This window comes from Rhinolophus hipposideros (assembly GCF_964194185.1).
Source record: "Rhinolophus hipposideros genome assembly, chromosome: 15".
NCBI classification, from domain to species: Eukaryota; Metazoa; Chordata; class Mammalia; order Chiroptera; family Rhinolophidae; genus Rhinolophus; species Rhinolophus hipposideros.
The window spans coordinates 5,440,531-5,455,045 of record NC_138061.1 but is presented as its reverse complement, the minus strand read 5'-3'; the positions used below and the strand labels follow the sequence as shown (position 1 = coordinate 5,455,045).

General features: G+C 45.1%; 1 long non-coding RNA gene across 1 annotated transcript; it reads right to left on the bottom strand.

Moving 5' to 3' along the window:
• Window positions 1-311: 311 nt before the first annotated feature.
• On the bottom strand, window positions 312-1,141 carry LOC308508102. The gene is made up of 3 exons (XR_013994988.1): window positions 1,031-1,141; window positions 689-809; window positions 312-590 (listed from the first exon to the last, which is right to left on the bottom strand). It is a non-coding gene; the product is annotated as an uncharacterized lncRNA (long non-coding RNA).
• Window positions 1,142-14,515: the final 13,374 nt, after the last annotated feature.

Sequence of the window (14,515 nt, the reverse complement as noted above, 5' to 3'; positions counted from 1 at the left end):
TCTTTCCATAAATGGGAAATGCCCTGTGGAGGCTTCTCCTTTTAAACCACAACCTTGCTGCCTTTCCTATCTGCTCTCCCTGTTACCCCCAAAATCACGCACTGAACCATTGACTGTTGTACTCATCTTGAATTGTCCTTCTTAAAAATACAGAAAACAAATAAACAAACAAACAAAACCCCTTTCATTATAAAATGTAACCACATTAAAGAAAACTGGGAAAATGGAAAAAGAAAATATACACCCATAATCCCAGCAAACCAAGACAGCCAGAGGTTTGCAGTCACGATGACACTGTGGTCCTTGCAGATGTTAAGAGTGAAATTCCTCTCAGTGTGTCACTGTGGAGACTTCCGTCCACAGCTGTCGGGCCTGGCTAAGGACTACTTGACATGGGTGACAAGCCACCATGGGTGACAGCTTTCTATTTGGTGTGCGCACATGTGTGTGTGTTTCTCCTCTCTGCGTTCTTGTTGTTAAAGCTCACTCTGATTCATTTTCTACTTTTGGTCTTGTTTCTTTGCATATCCTTTCAGGCAAAGTTCTTTCAGAGATGAGTCTTTCCTGATCCATGCTCTCATATCCCACACCTGTAATAGGAAATGGATAGACAGCAAATGGAACTGCCTGTCTTAGAGAAAGATGGCCCGCGTGGGCACAGAAGTCACCCACACCCAAGGCCACGCACCTCACCGGAAATAGGAATGTTTCACTGCTTCAAACGACTTGCTAAGGAAACCTGCAATGAAATGTCCTGAGTTCATGTAAATACCACTTCGTAGTCCAATATTTCGCGATGGTCAGAGGCTCTAAAGGGTGAATAAAAGCCCTAGTTATGAACTTTCACAAGTGGCTTACCCTCTCTGAGCCTCAGTTTCCCCATCTGTAAATGTGAGACGTCCCTAAGGACCTCTCAGGGGGCTTTCCCTGGCTTCCCAGCCACCACAGCCCTACTGTGTGGGAGCTATGACTGAAGAGACCACCCCCACCCCAGCTCAGCCCTGCTCTGGAACCCAGGACTCATGCTGACCTGAGGATGTACGTTCCAGGATGTGCTGTGTAATCCAGTCCTGATGTCTCTGGTCCAATTCAGAAAACTGGGCTTGGCTCCAATTTATTTAGGCAGCAAACACAAATGAGCCGCTCTCAGAGCTGGGCACTGTGCCAGGACACACAGAGGACTGACTGGTACGCATCCTACCCTGAGCAGCCAGGGGAACAGACAGGATGGCACAACACCATCCTCACGCCGTGCCTGCCCCCTGACCCCTTCCTGGCCCAGCAAGCACATCTGTCTGGTTCACCTGTGACCCACCTGGTAGCCACCCCACTCCCCCACTCCCACCTTCCATTGCATCCTTCTTCCTTGGTCTTCAGATGCACAGGCCAATTCTCATCCCGCCACCTGAGTGCCTCACTCAATCAGATGAGGGCAAACTAAAAGAAAGAACAGAAAAGCCTGTATAGAAAAGGCCCTGATGGAGCTGGTCCAAGCAGGGAGAAAATGACAGGCATTTCTAAGTGTCAACACGCTTTCTGCACATGGGGAAGAGGTGGGAGTGAGGTGGAAGGGATACAAACTCAGGACTGCCCTTGGGTTATTTTCTGGGGGGTCGCACTGCTTGCCCACCTATAGGACATTTCCCAGTCCTAGGCTAGCTGAGGGCAGGGCCCCTCCCTCTCTACCCTGAGCCCCAGAGGACTGGTCCTCGGGCAGGCAATCGATCTACAGGGAACCCGTCTACAGGCCAGTCGGTAACTTACGACCTGTATCGTCTGCTTGATAGGATGAGCTGAGCCGGTCCCTTTCTCAGGAAGTCAGTATGAGAAAACTAAGAGATTGGGACAGTTGGCTGTGGGCCAGGAAAGTGGTGATGGGCCATGTGTGGCCGAATGGAGTGGAGACTGGAAACCTGGGGGAAGGAACAGCGAGATCTGGGCAGATGCAAAAAGAGATGGAGAGATGGCCTGGCATAGGTCACGTGGCTGTCCCACCACTGTCCCCGTTCCCATGGGAACCCTTCTACGGGGAAACCTGGGTTCCTGGGACATCCCTATTGCACTTACAGTCATTCATCAAACATGTTTGGACCTTCCTTTACTTCAGTTACTGGTTGAGTTTTATTCCTACATAAATTATTTAAAATCAGAAAAAAAAAAAGGGAATATGCAGGGCTAACCCAATATTCCACATTTGTGGAAAATGAGGACCACAGCAGTTAAGACCCTTGTCCAGGCCACCCAGTGATACCCCAGTGTCCCAATCTCAACCCTCACAGTGATGACCTTGGCGTTACAGAGCTCCAGAGGGCAACACAGACGCTCCCATCTTTAAGCTAAACACAAATATATCCCCATGGAAAGACCTGAAAAATCTCTTAGCATCTCACTAGCATTTCAAGGGTACATGAAGCCCTGTCTATAAACAAGTGAGAAGATTTCAGTCTGTCAATGTGAGTGGCTGAATACCACGGCCCAGTTCCATCTGGGTCTCACCTGAAAGCACACTATAGCGAAAAGCCCAGCTGATAACCTTCGCGGCCAAGAGCAATTGCAAAAGAAGACGATAGATTTGCTGAGTCCCAGAGCAATTTTGTTTTAGTTTTATCACTTGGCCCGAGGAGTCAGGATGTGTAAGTGTTGATTCCATTTGGCTCCCTGGTTGAAAGAGAAGATGGAAAAATTTAACAGGTTTGTGAAATCTAAGTATAATCCTATCTATTAATGCCCACATCCTAATATTTTTGGTTTAATTTTTCAGTTAATAACAGCTAACATTTATTGTGTGCTTACAATGCACAAGACACTTTCAACTAATAATTCATGTTTAATCGTCACGGTAACCCTGTGAGACAAGTATACTATTATAGAAACTATAATAATTACTATACGGGGACCTCCCAGGAACTTGCCAAAGACTCACAGCCAGGAAGTGACAACGCTGGGTCTCCACCTCAGAGGGCCACTTTTCTCAACCTTTGAGCTGGCTCACCCCAGGGAAGGTTCGCTAAGGAAACAGATGATTGCTTGTTTGTTTGAGGTGCAGACAAGGGAGATAATTCAGGAATTTGTAATTGCTCATCCCTGCTGGGGGATATTAGCTCGACATTAGCAGTGACACGTGAATCATGACACTTGTTTCCGGCTGAGTTATTACAATGGTGCTCACCAGCTTGCTGGCTTGGTTTAGAAAATGCTGCAGAAAGATGGTCCTCACTGCTCCCAGTGGTTCCCCGTTATCTACAGCTTAACCAGAACCCCAGCCCCCTGCCCATCACACATTGTAGTTGTCGGGCAGTCCCTGGCCTCAGTCCTACATCTGTGGGGTGAGCTGTGGCCCTGGGACATTTTTAGGGATAGTGATGGATCACAGCCCAAGAAATCTTGAGTCACATTCCCGAACACTGAACAGCTGATCTTTGGGGGCACTGGTAGACGTCAGCAAGCATAGAAGAAATGCATCCTCAGGGTCCCCAGGGTCCCCTCTGCAATCTTTGCCCTGGCCATGGGCCCAGGGGCAGCAACTGACCTCTGGGGGTTTTGCTGGTCCCTGTTCTTGCGGCCCTGGAGGAGACCTGGGCCACACATCGAAGGGCCACCCTGGCCGCCCCTAGGAGGGAGCTGAACTGATTCCTAGTGAGATCCAAGCGTGTGGTGGGTAAGGAGAAAAGGCCTGCAGAGGTGCTGGTCCTCACTGCTAGGCATGTCATACCCCCCTCTGTGCTTCAGCTTCCTTCAAAAAGAAAGAACTGGGTGACCTGGGGAGGAAGATCGCGTTCAGCTGGGACTCAGTGAGGCCCCAGTGCCTCCTGGGACGCAGGGCAAGCCCAGGCCTGCCTCCTGGCAAAGTCCTCTGCAGATATTTCCTCCCCACGTCTGGGGATACACAGGCCTTCTATTTCATCATGAAATCTGAAGTGAAAACTTCATTCTTATGCTTAAAAATAGGAGGGCAAATACCTTTCATCCATTAAAAAAAATATATCTCTGCTCCCCATACATCCCTCCCCTTTCTGTGTTCCAGCCAGAGAGGGTTTCCTTACTCCCCAAGCACCCTAACCTCTCCCTGCCCTTTCCATGCCATTCCCTCCTACCCTTCCTTTAGGAGTCAGCCAGCAGCCCCCTCTCCTGGAATTCGGTCATTCATCAAAGGAGCTGGAGCTCGGAGTGTCTGCTCTTCCAGAGAGATGCTCACCAAAGGGACAGAGGAGAAAAAATGGAGGAGGCAGTGCCCAAGACAAGTGGTGAGGACGCAGGCAGGGAGGTCACGAATAGGCCTACCTTCAGTCCCAGGCTCTCCATCCAGTGTTTTTATTCTTGTTTATATTTCCATGCTATATAAAATTTCATTCCTTTTCTTAAAAATTCACATTTTTATTCTTTCTCTGCAATACCTTTAAAAATATACCACACACATACCATGTTTCCCCAAAAATAAGACCTAACTGAAAAATAAGCCATAGCATGATTTTTCAGGATGCTTGTAATATAAAATAAGCCTTAATGCGTCTTTTGGAACAAAAATTACTATACGACCCGGTCTTATTTTCGGGGAAATACTGTAGGGCTTATTTTATTTTACGAGCATCCCGAAATATCATGCTAGGGCTTATTTTCCAGTTAGGTCTTATTTTCGGGGAAATAAGGTGTCTGGTGTAAATGAAGCCTTTCAGTGGTGATAGGGGACACCTGGAGAGCTCCTCCAGGCCCAGGGCACCCGTGGTTCCTGTGTCTGCAGTTCCTGGGCCCAGGAAGGCCCCACCTGTGGGACCCCTCCCATAACCCTGGTGCCTCAGGTACACGTGAATGGCTCCCTGGGCCAAATGCTACAGAAAACAGGCAGAAGGAGGTTTGGGACAACTTCTCAAGTGTGAGCGCCACCGAGGGTCTTCCTATTCCAAGAGTCCCACCTCCAACTAACATGAGTTAAGTAAAAGTACCACCCCTTTCACCTCTTTCCCTCTAGGAACTACAGGAACACATGGCTTCCCCTTGGTTTCTCAGACATCCAGGGATCCGACGGTCCCCCAAGGCTTCCACTGTCCCCTCACTGCTCCTCTCTCCTGTCCCCCCAAATTCCCATCACCGCAGGGCACCCTCCTAGCGCCCCTGGACCCCGCCCCTCCCCCCCACGTTCCCCCATCTCTGCCCACAGCTCGCCTCCGCCCTCCCATTTCACTCCTTCCACCGCTTACCCCACCATCCCTCCCTCCTCCCTCCATCCCCACCCCCACTCCCGCTCCGCACCCCTCACCCCCCCAGCCATCCAGTATTTTTCTCCTTTAACACAGTGATTTACGCTTAAACCGCAGTGTGCACCAGTAAGTCTGTGATAATTCTTACCTGTAGGCATGGGGCTCACGGCGAAATTTGGGGACTCGCTAGGCTAAGTCGAGGCCAAAACGCAGCAGCTGCGGAGGTGGGTTCCGAGGGCGGGCTCTGGCAGGGTGGGGGGCACATTGCCACCTGCACCGACCTCGGGTCCACAGCGGGGGCTGCGCGGGCTTGGGGACAGCGGGTCAGGTCTCTTTCCTTCTTCCCTTAAAAGGACAGAGTATCCATGGTTCCCCCACCACCACAGCGGAGGAAGGGAAAGTCACGGCCTCCTTCCCTCCGCCAAGGCCGAGCTGCTCATGCCCCGCCTAAGGCCCCCCACACCCCCAGGACCCGCAGGAGTGCCAAGTGCCCTGTGTCTGCCCGCAGAGAGGGGACGTGAGCGGGGCGCTCCTGGCGCGAAGAGGGCCGGTCAAGCACGCGCCACGGGTTTGGTCCCAGCGCTGTGCGGTAGAACTGGGGTCCTGGTGGGAAGAGGCTGCGCCTAGCGCATCTCTGGTTCAGGGGCCTCTCCCAGGACCAGCTGGGGCCACGCAGACAGCTGCTGATGAGTGCAGGCGCGGAGTCCTGTGTGAGACTTGATAAGTGAGGAAGGGGCCTAAGGAGAAAGGAGTCCTTAGGGAGGGGAGAGGACAGAGAGACGGTGACCAGGTCCTAGCCCCAGGCCAGGGCTACCAGCTCCCTTCCTCCTTCCCCTCCGACGTCCTCCTCCCTCTCCTGTGTCCTCCCTTTCCCCTCCTGCTCCCTTCTCCTTCTCCCATACCCTCCTCCATCCCCTTCCCCTCTCACTTTATTTTCTTCCCAGATAGACTGTAAATTCTGAGGTTGGGGCCATGTCTTCCCATTTCATTTCAGTATCCAGTACATTGCAGTGACGTGTAAGTGCTTCATAAATCATTTGTTCAGTGAACAAACAAATGCATGAATGAAGAAAACTGAGTCCAAGATTGGTCTAGTTTTAGATTCTAGTTACAGACAGTCTCTGTACTTTCCTCCTTATTGTCAAAACGAACTTTGTGGGTTGTTGTGTTATTTTAAGGTGTGTTCAATTCACTCATCTACCAAGGTTTTATTTAGCACCTACTGTATAATTTTTGTATTTGGGAGTTTACTGGCCCTGAGGGAACTTGGTATCTGAAAACATTCTTAGACTCTATCAGTACTCTAAAACTCAGTTTCTAGAATCCCAACAGATATAAAACTAGGAGTAGGAAAGAAACAGTCTTTCTAACTGAGCACCCTTGTAACATGTTTCCCTCCTGTAAGGAAATGTATTCAAGAATGACGAGATGTCAATAGATTCCTAAGTTTTCAAACAGCTCTTGAAAAATCTAAACCCTGGGCATCACATCTCCCTGTCTGCCCAAACAGGCAATTATACTTTGTGTATTAAAGTCTTGTATCTTTGACCTATCCAGTGCACAAAAAACAGTTTAACCTTTAAACCAAGTCATGTACACCATTTTACTCCTAGAAAGATGAATTCATGTTATTCCGTCAAATCAGTATCAACCTGACCTTTAAACACATCAGTGTTTCTTGGGAAAATATTATGGCTGGGATGCCTACTGAGGTAAACAATATTAGCTGCTCCTACGCAGTGGCGAGCCGATCGGAATATGGGGGTGGAAGGCAGCAGGCCCCAGAGCACTCTGACAAACTCCACAGGATATGAAAAACAATGTAAGTGTACCAGAGTTGGCAGATATATTTCTGTATTACTGTTCCAGAGATAACAGCTAAGGTGAATCATTTCCCACCAGCTACCATTCCAAATTATTTCACATTCTGAAGGGACCCTATTTATTTCATTGGTAGCTAGCAATTTACTTAGCTGAAGATCATTATATTTATGTGTCTGTGAAATCCTCACAATAATTACACATTTGAGCTGTCTCAGATGTGCCATATGTATTCTCATTAGTCATATACTTGGAAGGATATTATCACATTTTTGTAGTAACCTTCACAATGTACACATAAAGCGCCCAACTGGATGTGAACTTTGATTTTCATGGTTTTCTTACATATCAGATTTATCAAACAGCAGGACAGACTGCATTCCCATGCAAATGCTTACAGAAGGCTGGGAAATTGTCTTAATTTCTCTTTTCTCTAGATCACTTTGGTGCAGCAGCCCTGGAAGATATTGTATTGGGCAGCAGGGAGAACAAACTTGGCTGAGATCTAAAATTATGTTAGGAGCTTACCAAAAAGTTTCCTGATGGGAAATATTTATAAGCCAGTATGCTTCTTTCCCAACCATAAAGTCACTGAAGGATAGGACGAGAAAGCCATTGGAAATTTCCAAGGTTCTCAAGTGTCCCCAGGTTGAATTCTTGGACAACATTTGTGAGGCTGGTTGGTTTATCTGAAAGATCTACTTTGTCATTTTAAAGTCAGAAATTATGAGAGGGAACAGACCAACTGCCTGGTGGCTTTGCCTGTTTCTGTCTTCCACTCGTTTATTTCAGAAGAGCCCACTATTATTATAAACAAGGTGATTCTGAGAACCTCTCTAACCTGATAGCGAATAACTGTGATAGGAGATGATTCTCCATCCTGAGCAGTGGTTCTAAGAAGATGGTGATTCATATGTCCTGTTGGAGTTGATAGTCCAGATGAATGAAAGGCAATAAACATTAGAAATAAGTAATTTGATGGTGTGTTAGAGGTAATATGTGCATGGAATAAAAACTTTAAGGAAAGTAAAGGGGATCAGGAGGTGAAGGAAGGATAGTCTGTGTGAATAGCTCCTCCTGGAATTGTGCAATTAACGGTCTGACGCTTTGTTTTGCCAATGGAATGCTGTAAAATGATGTCCTGTGGTTTTAATTGCGTTTTCCTGGTTACTGGTGAGTTGAGCATCTCTTCAGATGTGTGGCAGACTGCTAGCTGGTCACCAAACATGGGTCCTTTTTTTCCTGGGTAGTTAGACTACATTTCCCATAATGCAGTTGGCTATGGCCTGGAATAAAGTTCCAACCAATAGAATGTGAGCAGTAGTGTCTTCACCATTTCTGGGTCAGGCCCTATGAAAACCTCTTTTCTTTTGCCAGGGGCCCAGTTCCTAGGGCAACTTTGGAAGTGCCCTGTTGAAGTTGCAGAACTTCCAGCAGCGTGGAACCCTGTAGGGCTGTGAGGAACAGAACCTGGCCCCCTCCCGTCACCTGCCTAGAACATTGCCCTGTTTATATGAGCAAGAAATACACTTCTACTGTGGGGTCTCTGTTACAGCAGCAGCAAGCCCTTCCTAACTAATACGTGTTTACTGGTTATTTAGTTTCTCTCTTCGGAAGATTACCTGCTCAGACCCTTTGCCAAACTTCAGATGGGGTTAGTTCTTCTTTTTAATTTATCTGTAGGAGTCCTTTATGGCCTTGGTGTTCAAAGTGTAGTCAGTCTATTGGCCCAGCAGCATAAACATCACTTGGGGCCTTATTAGAAATGCAAAGTCTCAGGTCCTACCCGGACCTATTCATTCAGGATCCTTATTATCAAAAAACCTGGTGGTTCCTATACTCGTTTAAGTTTGAGAAGCACAGCCTCACATGTTTTGCACTAATTCTTCATCTTTTATGTGCATTGAATTAATTATCTTCCAATCTGTAGCTATCTTGGCATTTGGGAGCGCTATCTTCTCATGCACAGATTAAAAATTTTTTTTAACATTGTGGTATTTAATATTTTAGTATTTAGTATTTAATAAAACCAATATTTTATTCTATGGTTTGTCTGTCCTCTTTGTCTCTTAAATTCTTCTCTTCCTAAGATCATACAGATATGATACTTTCTAAAAGTTTTAAAGTTTTTCTTTTCACAGATGGTTCTTCCACTTGAAATTTATGTTTGCCTGTAGTGTGCTATAATACTCTCGTTTAAGTTTTTCGTGTGGGTAACAGTTACCCCAGCGCCATTCATTGAATTATCCATCCACTCCCTACTGGTTTCTAATGCCACCTGGTTGTAGGTCCTCCATCAAGTTTCCATCCACGTGTGGTTCATGTCTCTGGTCTCCCTGTTTGAATTTTTCTGTTGTGTAACCTGCTTTTCTTTCACTTAACTACATAGTTCGAACATTTTGTCCATATCCTGAGGTTTTTTTCACAATGACAATTTTATGGCTGCCTAATATTCTGCCGTATTTCATTCTGTGAGACAGTTATGTTGTTTTCAGTTTTACTCTGTTGTAAATAACGCTGGGGTGAATACCCGTCACAGAATCTTTGCACACATGCCTGTTGATTTAAGATACATTCTCTGAGTGAAATTACCAAATAGGCATATTTGTTAAGCATTTGATAAGCGTTGCCAGATTTCCCTACAAAAGAATTGTAGCAATTTATATTCCCACTGTTTCCTGCCACCTTTTTCACCATCTTAATACCTTAGTACTTAAATCCCAGCCAATTTCACCAGAACTAAATAAAGGCACACAGTTCTTGTACTTCATGTGCCTTTGATTACAAGTAAAGACAAACATTTTTCACATGCTTAGTGGCCTTTTATGTTTACTTATTTTAAAGTGTGTGAGAGACTATCCTGTTCTAAGCCCATTTATGTGTAGGGGCATGCCTTTTTCTTATTGATGAAGAAAGCTCTTTATATATGAAAAATGACAACTCTTGCTTATGTAGGTTGCTTTTTTTTGTCTTGCAATTTGCACTTTACCTTTCACTTTTGCTTACGATGTTTTTCAATGTGCAGAAGCTTTAATCATTTGGGATGGTCAAATCTAGCAATGTACTTCTTACGATTATACTACAAGAGAAAAAATAAATCCTACCCCCAAATTATTCCTTAACGTTTTCTTTCGGTTCTTTCAGATTTTGATTTTCATGTTTTGCTGTTTAATTAATTTGTTAGTTACACGCAACCCTCAGGGAGCAACTATGTCTTTCTTGACTTCTCTGACATGTTAAGATCCCCTATTGTAGGCGGACAGAGCTCCAGGTACCGGCCCTCTTAGCTCTTTTCACGCTGGCCATGTTTTACGAGTGTGTCATTTTGACTAATGTCTGCAGCCTGCTAGAGCATACAAGCCCCATGAAGGTAGGGGCTGCTCTGTCTCTTTTCCACCTTTGTGTCCCCAGCACTTGTCAAAATGCCAGGCATCTGCATCTGCTCGTGTGTTATCACTCAGACTTTGTTTAGGGCACCTGAGAATTTCCATTTCTTCTTTTTTAAAAAATTTTCTTTCATTATTTTTATTACCTACAAAATATGTATTTATTTTTCATGAGCTGTCTTTTTGACATTTAATATTATTTCATGTTAATTTCAGGTGTACAGCATAGTGATTAGACATTTATATAATTTAAGAAGTGATTCCCCCTGAGTAGGCACTATACATAGTTATTACTATATTATTGATTATATTCCCTATGCTTTATTTTACATCCCCATGACTATTCTGTAACTACTAATTTGCATTTTTTAATCCCTTTACCTTTTTCACCCTGTCCCCAACACCTTCCCATCTATCACCCCAATAAATCTAGTACTCATCTGACACCATACATAGTTATTACCATATTATTGACTATATTCCTTATGCTACACCCTACATCCTATGACTACTTTGTAACAACCAATTTGTACTTCTTAATCCCTTCCTCTTTCTTTACCAACCCCGAACCCCCTCCCATCTGGCAACCATCAAAATGTTTTCTTTATCTATGAGCTTGTTTCTATTTTGTTTGTTTGTTTTGTTCTTTAGATTCCAATATAAGTGAAATCTCACTGCATCTGTCTTTCTCTGTCTGACACTCCACTCAGCACAGTACCCTCCAGGTCCATCCATGCCACCACAGATGGCAAGACCCCATTTCCTTCCGTAGCCGAGCAATATTCCATTGAATATATATACCACCTCCTCTTTGTGGTCCTCCATTTATGGACACCCAGGCTGCCTCCACACCTTGGCCATTGTAAACACTGCTGCAATGGACACATAGATGCACATGTCCCCTTGAAGTAGAGTTTTGAATTTCTTCAGATAAATACCAGGAAGTGGGATTGCTAGGTTCTTCTTTGTCTGTTGTTATATCCTTTGGTTTAAAGTCTATTTTGTTTGGTATAATTATTGCTACCCAGCTCATTTTGTTTTTTTGTTTGTTTCCATTTCCATGTACTATCTTTTTTCAATCCCTTTACTTTCCATCTGTGTCTTTCAATCTAAAGTGAGTCTCTTGTAGGCAGCATATGTAAGGGTTTTGTTTTCTTATCCGTTCAGCCCTATGTCGTTTGATTGGAGCATTGATTCCATTTACACTGCAAGTAATTGTTGATAGATATGTAGATATTGCCATTTTATTCATAATAATAAATTATGATCTTTTTTTTTCCATCTTGAAAAAGTCCCTCTAACATTTCTTTTAATACTGGTTTGGTGGTGATGAACTCCTTTAGCTTTTTCTTGTCTGGGAAGCTCTTTATCTGTCCCTTGATTCTAAATGATAGCTTTGCTGGGTAAAGTGCCCTTGATTGTATGTCCTTGCTTTTCATCACATTGAATATTTCATGTGAATCCCTACTGGCCTGCAAAGTTTCTTTTGAGAAATCAGCTGACAGTCTTCTGGGAGCTCCCTTATCAGTTACTAGTTGCCTTCCTCTTGCTGCTTTTAGGATTCTCTCTTTGTCTTTAACCTTTGCCATTCTAATTATAATGTGTCTTGGTGTTTGGATTCATCCTGTTTGGGACTCTCTGTGCTTTCTGGACTTGTATGTCTATTTCCTTTGCCAGGTTGGATAGTTTTCAGTCATTATTTCTTCAAATATGTTCTCAATCCCTTGCTTTCTCTCTTCGCCTTCTAGTACCCCTATGATGAAAATGTTGTTGCACTTCATGTTGTCCCAGAGGTGTCTTAAACTCTCTTTATTTTTTTGGATATTTTTTTCTGCTGTTCCGATTGGGTGTTTTCTGCTACCTTATCTTCCAAACCACTGATTCAATCCTCTGCTTCATCTAGTCTGCAGGTGATTTCTTCTAGTGCATTTTTTCATTTCAGTTATTGTATTCTTCACTTCTGAGTGGTTCTTTTCTATGGTTTCTATGTCCTTTTGTATGCTTGCTATCTCTTTATTGAAGTTTTCACTAAGTTCCTTGAGCCTCCTTATAACCATTGCTTTGAAATATGTATCTGGTAGGTTGCTTGCCTCCATTTCAGTTAGTATTTTTTCTGGAGTTTTCTCCTTTTCTTTCTCCTTCATTTGGGACATACTTCTTTGTTTTCTCATTTTGGCCGCCTCTCTGTGTTTATTGCTATGTATTAGGTAGATCTGCTATGTCTCCCAGTCTTGGCTGGTTTACCTTATGTAGTAAGTGCCCTGGCACAGTCTCCCTGGTCACCTGCTCTGGGTGCTCCTGGAGTGTCCCTTGTGTTGGTTGTGTGTGCCCTCCTGTTATAGTTGAGCTTGATTTCTATTGGTACATCAGTCTATGGGATTGACCCTCATGCTGTTTGGCTGTGGGGTTTGGCCACATCCATAGCTTCCAGGGTGCTATGCAGGGGACTTACCCCATTAAGTGGGATTCGCTCAAGCAGATTCTGGTGCCTGTTGAGACTGACCTTTGTGTATGTCACTTGTGGGGTAATTGGGTGGCCTGCCATTGTTTGAAGCCAAACTCCATGTGTGTTGGTTCTGGAGCCTCTTGGGAGGGGCCCCAGTGCAGGCCCAGGTCGCCCACTGCCTGTGACGGGTCAGGGACTACCTGGTAGGAGCTACAAAGTGATCCACAGTTGTTCAGTTGTTCACTGCCTGTGCTGGCCCTGGAGCATGTGGGAGCATCCACACTACAAACTACCAAACCAGTACTGGGCCTAAGGTGACTTCAAAAAAAGCCAGGACACCCTGAGGCCTGCTGCCACCTGCCAGCTCCCTTAAGGTTCAGCCCTGATAAAGTCTCATGCGGTATGTAAGTTGGGTGAGGCAGGGTCTCAGGGAGTCACTAGAGTGAGAAGAGTTGTGGTCACCAGGTTAATGTAGATTCTGGTTTGGTGCCAGTGCTGAGCCTGGAGCTGCTCAGCAAAAGCCTCAGAGCACACTGAGGCCAGTCACTACCCACCTCAGGCCTGTGGACTCTGATAGTTTTCCAAGAAAGAGTGTGATGTGGGCGGGGCTTGCTGCTCTTGGAGAAGGTGCCTCCTGCGTTGGTCTAGTTGGGTGGGGCAGGGTCCCAGTGAGTCAGCAGGGTGGAGCAACAGAGCTCAACAGGCCAATCAGACTCAGATTTGGCAATGTGGAGGTGGACTCAACACAGGTGAAAATGGCATCTTCCTGCTGTCTGCTTGGAAGTGTCTGCTTGAGGTGTCACAGGGAAAATACTGACTGTCCTCTATCCCCCCCTTTCGAAGCCACACACCTCAGTCTGCCCTCTTTATTTCTGATGCCCCCCAAGTCACGGTCCCTCTGCCAGAGCCCAAGGTGAGTGCCTGGGAGTGAGAGAGTCTGTTTACAGGCCATTTAAGAGGATGTCTGGGTTTCCCACAGCCTTCCAGCTCACCTGGATGGTTGGATCCTCACTGTTTTTCAAAGCAGGTGTTGTGGGACTTCATCTTCTCAGCACCAGTACTCCAGGCTAGGGAGTCTGGTCCTCACTCCTCTGGGGAGAACCTCCATGGCTGAGATATCTCTCCTGATTCTCAAGCACCGCAGGGAGGTTTGGAGTTAGTCAGTTCTGTGTCTCTGTCCCTCCTATCAGTCTCAGTGTGGCTTCTTTATATCCTTAGTTATAAAACTTCTTTTCAGCTAGACTTCAGATGATTCTCCAGGTTGATTGTTCTAAAATTTAGTTTGTAAATTTAATGTGTTCACTCAGGAAAACAAGCACTGTATTTATCTACTCTGCCATCTTGGATCTCTCCAAGAATTTCTATTTATTTCTATCAGCCCTTACCTATATCTATTTAGCTTAGCTAATATGTATGCATATATATATGGTTTTAGTTTACAATTGTATACTATCCAGCCTTTTTATGAGTTTGCAGCCAGACAAGGGGCTGCCTTAGCTCACTTGAGCTGTCATCCTCTCTTCCCTGCAGTATTTCTCTAGGTAATACCCCTGGGCTTTATAAACAGACAAACATAATAACTAAAAATAATTTAGTTTGTCTTATTTTTACCAGTCATAACTCACATCTTTGATTTGTTTATTGCATTGGCTAAAACTTCTAGAACA